Genomic DNA, 14419 nt, shown 5'->3' on the forward strand with positions numbered 1-14419 from the left:
CAAGCTGGTCACTATCTGGAACATTGCCATTTGCTGTTGCAGAGAGAAAAGATGCATGGCAAACCTAGAACTTGCTTTTGAAGCTTCAGCTTGGAAGTGATGCATCACTGCTGCTAATATCTCATGGACTGAAGCAAATCAGATGGCCATATCTATTTTCAAGGGAGCAAGAAAGTGCAGTTGCATTGTGTGCTTGGGAGAAGAACGGAAAGATTTGGTGATCATCAATAGTAACTACCACGATGGGCATCAGTGGTGGGCAAAGAGAACCGATATGTTACACACCTACCATGAACTAGAGTGTTTGCTAATCTCTTTTCAATCTCATGAGTTTTTATCACCATTATTATCCACAGATGAAGAAACTGAGGCTCAATGAGGTTAAGTACCTTGCCCAATATCAAACAGCTCCATTTGAATCCAATAATGGCTCCAAAGCCCGAGTTCTATTTCTCATAGTATATGATAGTCTCTGCTTAACTAAGAGTTAGTTGCATTTTTCCTGTTGAGATTATATACTTAGAACCTATGGATTTCTACCAACAGCCCGTCAACAATCAAGGATAGTTGTCTACTTCCTAAGAGGATCTGCTTTGCTTGTTTAAAAAAATCACAGATATAAGTATCAAAATATCCTGATGTTCTTTAAGAAATGTTCTCCTCAGGCCTCCAAATCTGGACTGATTTTATTTTCCTTTGCATTGGGCTCATTTTTTGTCTGGTGGCTTTCCTTTTCAGTTCAATGAGAACCATAAAAGTAGAAAAAAAGTTCTGCGGGATTGAGGGATGAAAGTGCAGACTGCTTTGTTTTTGACGGAGATTTCTGCAACAGCACTTAAGGCCAACCCCCACATGATTGCTTTTTCTTCTTTTCTTATTCACTTACGAGGTGAGAAGTGATGAATGCCTATTATTTTTACATTAGGAACAGGAATTTTTCTGGCCTTAAAAGCCCAGGAAGCCCTGAAATTAAGCTTTTCTTTGCAATACCAGCTCAGCTTCATTGCACCTGAGCACCAAAACAGGTTATAGTCATTATCCTAAGTGAATTAATGCAGGAACAGAAAACCAATGCCACATGTTCTCATAAGTGGGCGCTAAACATCAGGTACACATGGACACAAAGAAGGGAACAGTAAACATGGAGGCCTACTTGAGGGTGGAGGGTGGGAGAAGGGTGAGGATTGCTGATTACCTGGGTGACAAAATTATCTGTACATCAAACCCCTGTGACATGCAATTACCAGTGTAACAAACCTGCATGTTTACCTCTGGAACCTAAAATAAAAGTTGGAAAGTTGGGAAAAAAAGCCACAGTGTGAAGTCTCCAAGGGCAGAAGTGTGGTCTGTCCATTTCATCAAGAGACTTGGTGTCTCAACCCTTGGCTACTATTGCTACTGATTCCAGCAGGGACTTCCTGAGAGTCCTCCAGGGTACTTCCTCGTCTCTCAGAGCCACATCAGTAAGGAAATAAGGATAAATAATACTTGTAAAGGAGGCACACTGGAGAAGAGGGTACAAAGGCAAGACAGCCCACTCAGAAGGCAAGCAAGGAGCATTGCTTTTTATGACTCAAAAAAAAAAAAAATTGTGCTCCTGCTGCCTTCTTTCTTAAGCTAGACTCTCTACCTATTTCTGGTTCAGAATTTCAACATAAAATAAAACTTAAAATACTGAGAAAGAGGAGCCATGTGCCTTGAGCCTCAAACATAGGACAAGCCAGAAGAAAGGTGCTACTGTGTCTGTGGTTTCTGAATACTGAACTAAAATACTTGTTTTATTCAATTCATAAAATTGAAAGCAATGTCACTATTTTCCCAGCTCGGTTGTGGAGAGGGGTCTCAAGTTGTTCTGCTGGAACTAAAGCTTCCTCCATCTCCTCCATACAGTATGTACATATGTGGTGGGTGTAGTGGGCTGGGGAGTATCCCTCACCATCCTGACACTGTGTGAGCAGGCACCCCTCCACCCCCCCTCCCCGGCCCAATGCTGGGATTCAGGTAATAAGCCTGTTTGGGGTTCATGCCCACCATTCTCCAAACTGGCACTTCTTAGTAATAACAGTGACAGTTCCTCTCCACTTGCCTCTCTTTATGCTCATCTCCCAATTTGTTTGAAGTCAAGATAGGAAGACAGGTGACATATATTGAACCCCTCAAATACTCCAAATGTATATGGAAAAACTGTAAATCTTTCTCCCCGACACTTCTGCTTCCTGGTCTCTAGAAAGAACCATATTCAAAGGTTTTAGCTGTTTTGTTTTTAAAAGTTTTTGTTCCCTGGTACTTAGAACCATCTTTCAAAGTAGTAGGGTCACTTTCCTGTCTCTTGATCTTTCTGATTTGGATGTTAGCTCTTAAATGTTTATCAGGGAAGAGGTGGATTTCTTCCTCTCACAATATTCTCCCCCTTCCCTCTCTGAAGCCTCCATCTCACCATACTCCCTCTTCCATTCTTCCCATAGAGTTATATTACCACTTGGAATACATTAATAGTATTTACATCCTATAATTATGTAACTATAAGAATCAGTTGAGCTGCTTAGTATACTAATTCACCCCAAACTCTCTGATAGAACTGTTCATTTCCCCTCAGTGTTTTCAAACATGTCAGTTGAACTTCCAGTTTCTTGTTTCTTCCTTGACAGCCTATGCCCAAGTTTTATGTCTCCCACATGGTACTTCATTCTAGGAATTTTCTGCGCCTCTTCTTTGTGTTAAAAACCCCATGTCCTGAAGCCTCTTTCTTGTTTATGCCTTTGCTTTTTGGAGCACAGCCTCCAGTGTCTTCCCCAGAATGGGGCACAGGAGGAAAATGTTTGAATCCTTGTATGTTTTTGATGTCTTTTTCCCACTCCCATACTCTATTTTCAAAGTATGGCTTTGTGTAAATATCTAGGTTAGAAATCATCTTCCCTCCATATTTTTAAGGCAATCCTTTCTTCACTGTATTTGACATTTCATTGTTTCTATAGAGAAGCCTGATATCATTTGAATACCTGGTCCTTTTTGATGGAATCTATTTTTTCTTTTGAGATCTTTAAGTCTTTTTACTTGCAGTGTTCTAAATCTTGATGATAATATACCTTGGAGTGGATCTTTTCTCATTCATTATTTTCTGCCTAGAAACTCATAAATATCTGGGAAATTTGTTTTGTGTATATTTGAAAAGTTTTTCTTCTCTCCATTTCTCTTTCCTTTTTGGAATCTCTATTATTTTCATATTGACCTCCTTGCCTGATCCTCTGATTAATACTTTATCTTTTCTCCATTTGCTATTCATCAACTTTATCATTTAACCCTTCTCTTGGTAAAAAGTCCTCACATTTTTAACTTTTAAGAAGTTCTATCTTATTCTTTGCATATTTCTATTACTGTTTCCCATTTTTATTTCATAGGTCTTGTAGCTTCTCTTATGTCTCTGAGGTAATGTAAGTTTCATGAGGTATAAACTTTGGTTTGTTCATTACTTTATGTTGAATGCCTAGAACAATGAGTGCCTACTGTAGTAGGTGAATGATAAGTATCTTTGAATTAACAAGACTATTTACTGTAGCTTATTGTGTATTCTGCTCCCTGAAGTTTCTGTTTCCCACAAGTTCCTTTTTACTGTAATATTTGTTCTGGCCTGGTTTTCTTATCACAGGCCTTTCTAATATATCTGGTGATCTTTGTTGTCTGTTAATAATTACGAATCAGGCATTAAAATGCTAATGAAAGCTCTTGCTTGGATGCAACCTGCCAAGTAGAGGTCTTCCTGTAGGGTAATCAAGTGAGGATGCAACCATTTCATTGCCAGAAACACATGTCAGTATCTGTGCATAATTTCTTAGGCTGATCAATTTCCCCAGAGTGGGGTTCTCTAAGCTCTTCTCTCTGAAGTATTTGTGTTTGGCTGCCAACAGTATATGAGAGTTGAGCTAAAAAGTGGGAACTTTATTATTCACTTTATGGTTACCAAGTTAGCTTACCCTTATCTTCAGCTTTGCCTGTTCGAACAACAACTCTGGCTTAGCTCCTACAGAGAATCAACCTCCCCCTTTTTGCCAGTGCGGGAAGGGGCAGTCTCCTGGCCATAAAGGATGGGGAACGGTGTTTGTAGATATAATTGCATCTTTAAGATTTTCAGCCCCACCTTGTGCCTCTGCTCTACTGGTTTTGTATTGTAGGCTATAACAGATTACCACAACCTTTGTGTTTCAAAACAACATTTATTATCTTACAGTTCTTTAGGCCAGAGGTCTGGTATGGGCGAGTTCTTTCCTGGAGACTGTATCATGTTTATATAGAATTGGATCTTATTTTTTAATCTGAGATTAAATTTCACTTAATAAACTAGTTTATTCATTTCAGTTGCTTGAAGTAAGTTTTATCTAAAATTTGTCATCTCATTTGATATTTATGTTTTTAATGCTTCATCATTTTCTTTCATTTGTTCTTTTATATAATACGATTCCACTTGTATTTGCTGATTTGTCAATGTTAGTAGTACTGATTTGTTGCTAAAAACAAGGCCATTTATGAACTTAACATTCTTTCTTAAAACTCCTTTCCCAACTGCATAGAACAAAGTAATTCCTACAGCCATAGTTAGCCTTAGTCCTTTACTGAATAAGTCACATACTCCATCTACTTCTTCCAAAATATGATTTTCTTACTTGTACAGTTTTAATATTAATTGATACCTTGGTTAGCTGGATTTAATTACCAAGTCATTTTTACAAAGAGGGCCTATGAGTGAGATCTTTAATATTGATAAATCTTTCCATTTCTTTTATATATGAACAATAAGTTTGATCAAATTCTTTATAACACCCCCCGCCCCCGGAAATTGCAGATACTGTTCCACTGACTCCGTCACCTGGTTTGCTAATGTAGAGAAACATGTATCCATAATTTTTTCACTTGCTTTATCTGCTCATATGCATGAAGTATTCTTCCTTTACCTTTGAAGTTCTGTAACACAAATGGCAAGTCTCACTGAAGATCTATAGCTATAGCTATTTATACCTCTCTCTACTTTTTCTCAAATAAGGTATGCCCTTTCTCTCTGAATCTTTACTTTATTTCCGGTTAAAAAACGTGATTTTTCTGTTTCTAGTTGTATCACCTTCTTTGGGAATAATTACAATTATACACATATCACCTTTCCATCCTCTGTAGCATCTCCTCCCTCATTTTCATCTTCTTGTATTTCATTTCATTTTTTTTTCACGGGATTTTCAAAGAAAGCTTCTTCACTATTCTAACTCCTTTTGAAAATAGGTTTTATTCTACTTCTTGCTGTTGCTAATGGTAGTTTTATTTCTACTGTTTCTATTTTTTTCTTTTATTCAATTTCTTTTTTTCAACTCTTCTAACTCATGCTTTTTTCTCCTACTATCTCATTTCTCCAGTTTTATCTTTCATTCATTATCTTAGCTTTATTTCTTTTATCTACTTAGAAAAAGCCCTTGTCACTTTTATTTCTTTGGGAGAAAATACTTTGCTGAAGTATTTGCCTGATACACTTTTTCTGTTTCCTAAAGTAATTCTTCTTCTGTATATTATTTATCTGCCCTCTGCATGTGATGTTTCTTTCAACTCCTGTCACGTTCTATGTGTATCTATACGGTAGAATCCATATTGTGTCCTTTACTCACTCATCTTTTACTGTGGTAAGTTCTCTACATGCCTGCACTTAGCTCATGAAGTTTGGAGAGGAATGGGAGGTAAGGAATGAGGCGGAGTGATTTGAAATAGCTGTCAGCTTAAAATCAGCTTAAAACCACAGATAGCATAAAACCTATAGATCCTCTGCATAAACCAGATCTCACCTTAACTTTTAGCCTCCTCTAACTTCAGTGAGAAAGTACATCTAGGCGAGCTCACAGCGTGGCTCATAATGAAGGCTAATAGATCGCAGATGCTTTGTGTTTCATAATTTGGTGTTTATTTCTATTCAGTCCACTTTGGTCACCACTATAAATATGCTTAATACTCTCCCCTCTCTCCATCATACTCTGGTTTTTCAATTGGTATATTAGTTTCTTTGGGCTGCCTCAGCAAATGACCACAAACTTGGTGGCATCCAACAACAGAAATTTATTCCCTCACGGTTCTGGAGGAATCTGAAATCAGGCATGGTTAAGGCTCCAGGGCAGAATCCTTCATTGTCTCTTTCTAGTTTCTAGCGGCTCCCAGAAATTCTTGGCATTCCTGGATTTGTGGCTGCATCACTGCAGTCTCTGCCGTCTTCTTCATAGGGCTTTCTTATATGCGTCTCTCTCTCTCTCTATTCTCTTCTTATAAAGACACCAGTCATTGGATTTAGAGCCTACTCTAAATCTAGGATGATTTCTAAATTTGGAGTAGATCATGTTCTGAGGTTTCAGGTGGGCTTGAATGTAGAAGACATTTTTCAACTCACTGCTTGTGAATAGAAGTCCAGGTCTGAGAAAATAATATGTTGTGCCCACATTGTGACCCCTGTAGCCCTGCCAATCCATGATGAGAAAGTGAGGCTCCAAGGTATAGCCTGTACTCCTCTATTAGTCAATATCTTCACTTTTTGTTGTTGTAAGCAAGAAATTAGATTTCTCTTGTCTTATCACTTATTTTGAGGGAATATTATTGACCTCTGGAACTTTATTACTTTTAAAAAAATTCTTTCAATTTGTCCAAATATCATTGTACTTTGCAAAAATTTTTCCTCACTGTTAGTTACAAATAAAGCCATTTCTTGGGTTAATTGTGTATGGAATTTCCTTTACTGTATGATTTTGTCTTATTGTTGATTTGGAGGCACTTTAATGAGGTGAGTGGGAAAAATATGTATTATACAGTACTACTACATTTACTGAAAGACTACTTTTTTTTTTTTTAAAAGGCTGCATAGCATTTTATCTCACATACGAATCATAACTTATTTAGCAATTCCCCTATCACCCTATTTTGTTTTCCAGTTATAAATAATGATGTAATGGACATAATTATGCATGTGTCTCAGTGTGGAAAGATTCTCTTATTTCCTTTGGAGTATGTTTCTTGCTACTGGGAACTATCTGGGAATTAATGTGTGTCTCTCTTTCATGAGTGGGATGGAGAGGATGAGTCTTCTCTGCTGATGTTCTCCCATAGATCACTCCACTTCTCTCAATAACCAGTGGTGAGTCTACCTTATATGTAATCCATAGGGTGGGCCAATGGGCCTCCAGTGTTCTCTTGGCTAAAGTCCATAGCAAAAGTATTAGGAAATAATCACTGCTTTTTCTTAAATACTTCATGTTTTATTAGTTTTCTATAAACATAGAACATATCAGACTGCAATAGAGGTCGTCCTTTATTAAAGATAATTCTCTTGCCCCTACAAGGATAGGCCCATGTAGATGTAGAGCTGATAGTTAGTGGACAGGTTGTTTGCTAAAATACTGAAATCCTTCTATACCACTTGGCATATTATATCATAGTAACATGATAAGCAGCTAAGTTGATTTATAATATAAACTTTAGAGTAAATTTATTAGTTGAAGTGAAATATTGTAGGATGTCTCAACAACCCCTGATACACGGGCCACCTGTCAAAACATCTAAGAAATATTTGTAGCTCTATGACTGGTTGGCCAATGTCTAGTAAACAATGCAGATACATTGTGTATTCTTTATAAAACTCTGTATTTTGGGAGAATCACCAGTTTATCTTCACCATGGAATTATAGTTCCTATTGAATCTGAATAGTTTGGTTTTTATTTGTCTTTCATAGTTACTGTGTTGTAAATCTTGTGTAAGTGTATGTTATATTGTTTAAAAATAAGGACTTATAATAAGATACTGAATACAAACACCCAGGATGAAGGAACAATAAACTCTGGATATGTTTCTCAACACTTCTGTTAAATACAATGAATAAGAATTGTTTGGGTCTGTGGTAACACAGAGAAGAAATTATATCAAAATTATATTATTAAAAGGTAGAAATGTTAAATGCTTAAATATTTTATTTGATTAGGAATAAGGATCTATTAAATCTCTTGGTTTAAACAAAGGAGACACAATCATTTTTTTAAAACCACCAAGAGAAGAACAGGGGAGCAAGATGGCCGAATAGGAACAGCTCCAGTCTCCAGCTCCCAGCGCGAGCGACACAGAAGACAGATGATTTCTGCATTATCAACTGAGGAACGCAGCTCATCGCCAGCAACGGTTCAAAGCTGGACAGAGAATGACTTTGTGAGGATGAGAGAAGAAGGCTTCTGATCCCATCAAAATTTCTAGAGCTGGAGGAATTCAGTACCCAATTAAAAGAAACTAAAAATCTGCGAAAAAAGAGTGGAAGAATTGATAACCGAATGGTAATGCAGAGAAGGCCATGAAATGAATGGACAGGGATGAAAATCGCGAAGCCGCGGGAAATCACGTGACAAATGCACAGCTTCAGTAACCGGCTTCGATCAACTGGAAGAAAGAGTACTCAGCGATTGAGGATCAAATGATAGAATGAAATAGAAGCGAAAGAGAAATCCTAAAGAAAAAGAAAGAAAAAGAAATAGAACGACATGCCAAGTATATGCAGTTATGTAAAAGACCAAATCCTAAATCTGATTAGAGATTGCCTACAAAGAGAGTAGAGGGTAAAAATGTCCTGGAACCAAGTGGGAAAACGCCTATTCAAGGATGTTATCCAGGAGGGAACCACAACCCTAGTAGGGCAGGCCTTGCAGGCTGGGGTCCAGGAAATACAGAAACGCCCTGGGTCTCCCTTGGGGAAGGGCAACTCCAAGGGTGCATGGTGCCAGATTCACTTGAAGTTGGAAATGAAGGAAAAATCTGGGGCAGCCAGAGAGAGAAAGGTCAGGTTCCCCTGTCAGACTAACAGCAGATCCTCTCCTTAGAAACTCCTACAAATACTGGAAGAGAGAGAGGGGGCCAATGTTCCAACCCAATCTTAAAGAAAGAATTTTCAACCCAAATTTCATATCCAATAGAGCTAAGTTTCATAGAGTAGAGGAGAAATAAAATCCTTTACAGATAAGCAAATGCTTAGAGATTTTATCACCACCAGGCCTGCCTTACAAGAGACCCTAGAAGAAAGCACTAAACAGAGAACAGCGGTACCAATACATTGCAAAACATGCCCAAAATGTAAGAGACCGCCGGGCTAGGAAGAAACTGCATCAACTAAGGCAAGTAACCAGTTAATCCTGTGGCAGGATCAAGTTCACATAACAATGTGTATGTAAATGTAAATGGACCTAAATGCTCCAATTAAAAGACACAGACTGGCAGAGCTGGATAAAGAGTCCAAGACCCATCAGTCTGCATTCCAGGAGACCCATCACATGCAGAGACGTACATGACTCCAAAGAATAGGGATGGGAGGAGATCTGAGCAAATACAGAACAAAAAAAAAAAGCAGGGTTGCAATGCACGAATCTCTGGTCGAAACAGACTTTAAACCATCAAAGATCAAAAGGAGACAAAGAGAGTCATTACATAATGGTAAAGGGATCAATTCAGCAGGAAGGAGCTATCCTAAATATATACACCCAGTACGGGGAGCACAGATTCATGGCAGGTCTGGGGCCCACAAAGAGACTTAGACTCCCATAAAATATGGGAACCCCAGCACTTACTATCAATGTGGAGCAGATCAAGCAGGAATAGAGAGGTGCTGGGAGATGCTCAGAATTCAGGCTCATCTTTTACAGCAAAGCAGGACTAATAGACATCTACAGAACTCACTTTTGATCAACTGGGAATATACATTCTTCCTCAGCACCCACATGCATATTCCAAAATTAGTGGCCATATAGCAATTGGGAGTAAAAGCACTCCCTCAACTAAAATGTAAAAGAACAGAATTATAACAAACTGTCTCTCAGGACCTGGTGCAAATCCAGCTGAGACTCAGGACTAAGAAATGTGAGAATCAAAGGCCATCAACTACATGGAGAGCTGAATAGCCTGCTCTATGAATGGCTACTGAATTTTTACAACAAGAAATGAGGCAGGAAATAAAGATGTTCTTACAAGAACTAATGAGAGAACAAAATTTGCCCGGCGTTATCAGAATCTCTGGGACACACATTTTAAAGAAATTTACTGGCACAAATGCACAGAGAGAGAAGCAGAGCATCTAAGATTGGCCTCCTAATAATCCTACAGAATTAAAAGAACTAGAGCAAGAACAGCCACATTCAGCTAGCAGAGGCGAGAAATAACTAAGATCAGGCAGAACTGGAGGAGATGGGGCCACACAAAACCCTCCAAAGATCAGTGATCCAGGGGTTGGTTTTAAAAGATCAAGCAAAAGATTGATAGACCCATAGCAAGATAATAAAAGAAGAAAAGAGAGAGAAGAATCAAATAGACCTTACAATAAAAAAATGATAAAGGGATGCATACAGAATACAAACTCACTCATCTGGGAATACTAAAAGCCTCCTTGGAAATGAACTAGAAAAAATGGATAGAATTTTCACATGGACGCCACTCTACAGTTAGGCAGGAAGAGATCCTGAATATAAGACCAATAGCAGGCTCAATTTAGGCAATAATTAATAGCCACCAACTGAAAAAGTCAAGAATAGGATGCAGTTCACAGCTGAATTCTACAGAGAATTTGAGGGAGGGAGCTGGTACCATTCAACTACACAGAAACTAACTCAAATCAATAGAAAAGAGGAATCCTCCTAACTCATTTTACTTAAGAACCAACATCATCCAATGCAAAGACCTGGCAGAGACCCACCACAACAAAAAAAGAGGTTACAGACCAATATCCACGGTAGGCATCATTGCAAAAATCCCACTCAATATACAGCAAACTGGAGTCCAGCAGCCCGTAAAAACATCCAGTCAAGTGGAAGCTTCATCCCTGGGATACAGGAGACCTGAGTTAAGCAGTCCAGCAAATCAATAAACCTCAAAATCCAGCATATAAAACAGAACCAAGACCGAGAACCACATGATTACTCAATGGGTGCAGAAGAAACTTTAAACTAAAATTCAATGGCCCCTTCATGCCTAAAAGCAGCTCAATTCAATTCCAGTGTTGGTGGAGGCATTACCTCAAAATATGCATCAGAGCTATTGCATAATAGGCACGTAATATCCACTGGAATGTTGGCCCAAAACTGGAAAAATTCCTTTGAAACTAGCTGGGGCAGGGATTTCCCTCTCTCACCCTCCCTAATCAAGCACTGGTGACTGGAGACCTGGCTAAGACAATCAAGGCAAGAGAAAGAAATCAAAAAGAAGGTATTCAGTTGGAAAGGAAAGAAGTCAAATTGTCCACAGATGACATGATTGTATATTTAGAAACCCCATTGTCTCAGCTTAAAAGATGTATGCTGAAATACATTAGCTTCAGCAAAGTCCTGGTCCCTACAAGAGAATCATTATTACCGAAATCCACAAGCATTCTTGCATATACCCAGTAACAGACAAACAGAGGCCACCCGTCCTTGGGTGAACTGAGCCGTTTGTGAAGGGAATCAAATGCCTACCTAGAAGTCCAGCCCACAAGGGATGTAAAGGGACTCTTCAGGAACTACAAACCACTCAGTGAAATAAAAGGGGATACTTAAACAAATGGAAGACATATACTTGTGGATAGGAAGAATCAATATAAATGGCCATACTGCCCAGTGTGTTTATAGATTCAATGCCATCCCATCAGAAGCTACCAGTAGGTTCTTCTGGAATTGGAAAAACTGCTTCTGGACCATATGAGACAAAAAAAAAGGGCGCGTGCAGGCAATTCACAGTCAAAGAACAAAGCTGAGGCATCACTGCTGAAAGCCAGAGGCCCTTTCACAAGGCTACCAGTAAGCCAGCAGGTACTGGTGCAAAACAGAGATATAGACCAATGGAACAGAACAGAGTCCTCAAGAAATAATTTTTCACACATCTACAGCCATCTGATCTTGTGGAAACCAGAGAGGAAACCAAAAGAAATTAGGAGAGTATTCCCTATTTAATAAAATGAGTGCTTCTGGGAAAATTGGCTAGCCATAAAAGTGAGAGCTAGAGCTGGTCCTATTTTTCCTTGCCTCCTTATATGAAATTAATTCAAGATGGATTGGGAGCTTAAGTGTTAGACCTAATACCATAAAACCCTAGAAGAAACCTAGGTAATACCGAACTAGGATAGAAGCACAGGAAGCCAAGGACTTCACAGCCATCTAAAACACAAAGAAACAACAGCCAACAAAAGCCAAAATTGACAAATGGGATCTCCCGACTAAAACTAAAGAGCTTCTGCACAGCAAAAGAAACTACCATCAGAGTAGACAGAGCGCCTACAGAATGGGGAGAAAAATTTTGCAATCTCTCATCAGACAAAGGGGCTAATGTCCGAACCTACAAAAGAACTCAGACAAATTTACAAAGAGAAAAAGAAACAAACAACCCCATCAAAAAGTAGGCAAAGGATATGAACAGACATTTCTCAAAAGAAGAGGACATTCATACCAGCCAGCAGGAGCCACATGAAAAATGCTCATCATCCCACTTTGGCCATCAGAAATGCAAATCAGAAACCACAATGAGATACCATCTCACACAGATTAGAATAGCAATGTAAAAGTCAAAAAGGAAACAACAGGTGCTGGAGAGGATGTGGAAATAGGAGCTTTTATGCCTTGGTGAGATTGTAAAACTAGATTCAACCATTAGCAGAAAACAGTATGAATTCCTCAAGGATCTAGAAGTACCATACTTAGGCCAGCCATCCCATTACTGGGTATATACCCAAAGGGTTACAAATCCTTACTGCTATAAAGGAATAGATGCCACTTGCGTATATTTATTGCAGGCACTGTCCACAATGTAAGACTTGGAGGTCAACCCAAATGTATTAGTAGACTGGATTAAGAAAATGTGGCATATACACCATGGAATACTATACAGCCATAAAAAGGATAGGTTGTGTCCTTTTAGGACATGGATGCAGCTTGGAAACCATCATTCTAGGCAAACTGTAAGAACCTGAAGCTGGCATATTCTGCTCATAGGTGGGAACTGAACAATGAGATCACTTGGACTTGGGAAGGGGAACATCACACACCGGGGCCTATCATGTGGAGGGGGGAGGGGGAAGGGATTGCATTGGGAGTTATACCTGATATAAATGATGAGTTGATGGGTGCTGACGAGTTGATGGGTGTAGCACAGCAACATGGCACAAGTATACATATGTAACAAACCTGCACGTTATGCACATGTACCCTAGAACTTAAAGTATAATTTAAAAAAAAAGAAAAAACCACCAAGAATGGACAAAACAATAAAAATGCTTAAAAATTTTAAAAATGAAATTCTTGAAAAACTAAATGAAATTATGTGAAAGTCCAGAAAAATTATGGTCAGTTTTAGGCATGAATATTTAATAAAACTTCAGAAAAATAATAATGTTAATATGGATATGCTATGGTCTGAATGTTTGTGTCCCTCAAAACATACATATTGAAATGTAATTCCCAATGCAATAGTATTAAGAGATTGAGTCTTTAGGGGGTGATCAGGTTATGAGGATGGAGCCCTCATAATGGGATTAGTGCTTTTATAAAATAAGTCCTAGGTAGCTTATTTGCCTCTTCCACTATGTGAGGATACAGAAAGAAGTTGCCACATGAAGCAGAGAGTGAGCCCTCACCAGACACTGAATCTGTTGACACCTTGATCTTGGACTTTTCAGCCTGCAGAACTGTATGAAAAAAAATTTCTATTGTTTAAAATCCACCCCGTTTATGGTATTTTTGTTATAGCAGCTTGAATGGACTGAGACAGGACACACTGTAATCTATATGCGTAGTTCTGACTTGTTAAGAAGATATGTACTGAAAAGAGAATGCTTCTTTTGGAAAACATAAGACAGTAAAATTTCAATTATTATTGACAAAGCTTCATCTGCTCTATATAAACAAAGAATCATTTTCTTTAAATGAAAAATTCAATACTTTGAAGAGAGAGTTGAAAATTGCTCTTTTGTTTTTTAGTCTTGGGATGCTGACATATAAAAGTTCTACAAAAGTATTTTGTTGGTGGTGCTTGAGAAAAAATGATTTCAATGAAATATATTGACATAAAAACCTTACTGGACTTTACATAGTTGTGCTAGTGTAATGTTAGAGAGAAAGTCTGGAGTTTTAACTATAATTTTTTTAAACTCTGGATATTTTAATTTGGCACTATTTAAGTAACCATATTAAATCCCTTATAATTAATGCCATAAAAATATAAAATAAATGTTTTCTCAATAACCTTATATTTACTACTTTTCATCAAATAAACATCAGAGAGAATTACCCAATTGTTCAGAAGAGATGAGAAATGAAATAATAAAAATTAGAGAAATATTTGCACCTCAGTTGTCAGCTTATGGTGCTAGAGTTGAAAAACAGTTTGGAGATTATGCTATTGTTAGAAATTGTGAGA

At 38.1% G+C, this 14419-nt stretch overlaps 1 long non-coding RNA gene across 3 annotated transcripts in view; it reads left to right on the forward strand.

Moving 5' to 3' along the window:
* LOC108582389 overlaps positions 1 to 14419 on the forward strand; it is a 39820-nt gene that overhangs the window by 5624 nt on the left and 19777 nt on the right. Inside the window, exon 2 of one of the 3 annotated variants that reach the window (XR_002517575.2) lies at positions 6945 to 7147. The exons of 1 other annotated variant lie outside the window; for it this stretch is intronic. This is a non-coding gene — a long non-coding RNA (uncharacterized LOC108582389). Of the gene's footprint in view, positions 1 to 5471; positions 7148 to 14419 lie in introns of those variants that run through there. One more of the 3 variants, XR_002517574.2, reaches the window with a different exon arrangement.

This window comes from Papio anubis, chromosome 13 (genome assembly GCF_008728515.1).
Source record: "Papio anubis isolate 15944 chromosome 13, Panubis1.0, whole genome shotgun sequence".
Classification (NCBI taxonomy): Eukaryota; Metazoa; Chordata; class Mammalia; order Primates; family Cercopithecidae; genus Papio; species Papio anubis.